Source organism: Mixophyes fleayi, chromosome 11, assembly GCF_038048845.1.
Source record: "Mixophyes fleayi isolate aMixFle1 chromosome 11, aMixFle1.hap1, whole genome shotgun sequence".
Taxonomy (NCBI): Eukaryota; Metazoa; Chordata; class Amphibia; order Anura; family Limnodynastidae; genus Mixophyes; species Mixophyes fleayi.
The window spans coordinates 25,541,066-25,544,220 of NC_134412.1; the positions used below are offsets into that span (position 1 = coordinate 25,541,066).

Here is a 3,155-nt window from a genome sequence, read left to right on the forward strand (position 1 = left end):
ATATATATATATATATATATATATATATTGTACACAGTGGTCAAAGTGTAACTTTAGAAGTGGTGGATTGAGAAATATTATGGGAAAATAAGAGAATGACATTTGATAGTTTTACAATAAAAGCAGTAGGAGACGTAGGGGAAGTGTGGGTATGGCGAACCACCTATACACCCCCATGTCGACAACTGTATATATTTATATACTATTTAGAGGTACTGTAGTTTACATATTCTATGTATATTTTCGGGAGGGGTAAATACAAATCTAACCTGTATATGTCTGTTATATTGTTGGCCTCTCTTCTTTGACAATTTTCAATTTAATTTTTCCATAGATTTCTCCGTCAACCACCCTACCACCTCCTCCAGTAAGTAATACACTTGGCAGAAATGAAGTGTTGTTCACCTTGTAGCACTATCCTTACATTTAATTATATATTAACGAGTTGCCCTATAACCATTAGATCGTTAGTAATCAATATAAGTGTCTCCACTCATTAATTCATATTTCTTTTCTGTTTTGTTCAATAAAGGAACCATGTAGAAATGTGGTCTGTGAAGCTGTGATATGTACCAAAACGGGCGCTACTCTAGAGGAAGTCCCTTCACATAATCCCTGCTGTCCACATTACGAGTGCCGTAAGTTTTTCCCTATAGAATCTACATTCTGAAGATCATTAGCATAAATTGAATTTGAAAGAATCATATTTGCAGGTTTTTCTTAGGTTATAGCACTTTAGGGAATGTGCCTTGTCTACCTGGTTCACACTGTTATGATTTGATTCAGCAAAACTTAGAGCAGTTGTTCAGGTCTCCATTAAAATTGCATTGATTTCCATTCTACTGTTATTGCATTGATTTCCATTCTACTGTCATATATACACACTTATAATATTCTGATTGTTTTGTTTCTTGATCTTAATTTTTCCCCACTAGGGGGTAAATGTATCAATCTGCGGATTCTTCAACACCCGCGTGTTCAGCCTCTTCCGCGATTAAATTTCAAGCGGCGCTGCATTTAAAGTGTTAACTTCCCTTTACAATGCAGCGCCGCATGAAATTTTATCGCGGAAGAGGCTGAACACGCGGGTGTTGAAGAACCCGCAGATTGATAAATTTACCCCTAGGACTAAATTAATGCTAACCATTGGTATTTTTTGTAATGTGGATTAGCTTAATAGTCAACATTTAAACAGTAATTATTAAGTCTTTGAATACTTTAAATAGTTAATGGGACCATCCTGATTCAGATAATAAATTAAAGCACTATTAGAAATGGGATTGATTTTGCATTATGAGCAAAGCAAAGAAATGGAGCAACTTTGAACCTGGATAAACCATGTTACAATGCAAGGGGTACAAATTAACTTATTTTCTTGCACGCACGGAAAATACTGGCTATTTTTTCATATAGCACACAAATACTTGATAGCTTTATTTTTACACTAAAATTAGTTGATCTATGACATGCCGTATCTCAACTTTAAATCTATATATTTAAATTTACCACACCTCTAATGCAACATGGTTTTCACAAGGTTCAAAGTTATTCCTTTTCTTTACTTTGTTTCAAACTCCAGATCAACCCCCATGTGAAGACAGCTGCCCAGCAAAGTAAACTGTAATGCTTATTTCACATATTAATTATTTATTTAGAGAAATTTAATTGAAAAAAATCCCCAAAAATCTCAGACATTGCAGTAATAAAAATTATGTCTAATTTTTTTCTAAATATGTCTTATATGTGTATACAGAATGCACACAGCAATGTGACCCCGTTCCCGTATGTGAGAATGACAGGCCGCCATTCAGAACTGGAGATCCTGACCTTGATTGCTGTCCAGAATATGAATGTCGTAAGTATCCTCATACAATACAAACCAATCAGTAATTTGCTATAAATACTGAAACTAGACAGAACAAGCAGAATCAAATCTTCATTTAGTTTATATCATACTTAGAAATCCATAATAGCTTTTTACCTAAATATTTTCAGTTATAGTGTCTTCCTAAATGTTTTATCTTAGTCACACTTCTTATAATGATTTTATCTTTATTTTTTTGTTTACAGTACCTGAGCCAACAACTGTAGAACCACCAATTTCACCTACACTGGTATGACTTTACTCCTTATAATAATTATGATTAAATATGAATCTACAGAGGTGGGAAACATCATAGTGGTATTATTGTACTAATCATTAAAAGAGTGTGGATTATTTCATCACCAATCTTTTCTAGATGAATAATTTTAATAGGATTTATATAACTGCAGAGACAAGCCATATTGTTTAATAATTTTGCAAATATATATTTAGTGTATAAAGCTTATTGTTATGAGGTATGAAATAAAAAAATGGCCACTTCAGGTTTGTTTCAGGTCATTTTAAAGACATGAACATAAAAATGTAGTGTGTTATTGGCGATCACACATTAATTACTGATTTGCTGTCCAATGACTCCTCATGAGTTGTGGTCAGTTGTGTATTGAGTATCATACTAGAAACAGGAGGTGATCCACATGATCAAGTGTAATAATACTAATTCAGTAAGAATACAACTGAATACACACGGACAGGCAGACGGATCAATCAGGCACATATTGTGCTACTAGTCTTCACCATGTCCCATACAGTAAAGAAAATGTTATGTCTTGAGACTTTGTTATACACACTGTAGTTATGCTCACTTCTTCTCTGCATGTTGTAGGATAAATGTGCTCATGTGAAATGTTATATCCCCAATTGTGACCAAGAGGGCACGATCGTTGAAATTGAATCAACCAACGAATGCTGCAAGAACTATGAATGTGGTAAGTAAAGATTTTTTGAATCTTGCCATAATTTTCTATAAGATTACATTTATATTATAGTAAAATGGAAACTGTGAACAGTAATTTTAGAAATGTGTATGTTGTGGATGTAGTTTTTTCTATTCTCTTTGTAAATGGCAAATTGACATTTGCTGACATTTGTTTACAAGTTGGTAAAATGCCCACCTGAATGAATAATGAATGTCAATTTAGATTTATGCCTAAGGTCAGGTCTGGGCAACCTGTGGTTCTCCAGTTGTTGTCTAGCTACAAGTCCCACCATGCCCTGTTGGCTATCTACTAGCACAGCATGCTGGTATTATAGTTTCACAACACCTGGAGAG

At 34.0% G+C, this 3,155-nt stretch overlaps 1 long non-coding RNA gene across 1 annotated transcript; it reads left to right on the plus strand.

Moving 5' to 3' along the window:
- Positions 1-1,777: 1,777 nt before the first annotated feature.
- Positions 1,778-2,805, plus strand: LOC142106740 (uncharacterized). Its single transcript, XR_012679769.1, has 3 exons — positions 1,778-1,855; positions 2,071-2,114; positions 2,709-2,805. It is a non-coding gene; the product is annotated as an uncharacterized LOC142106740 (long non-coding RNA).
- Positions 2,806-3,155: the final 350 nt, after the last annotated feature.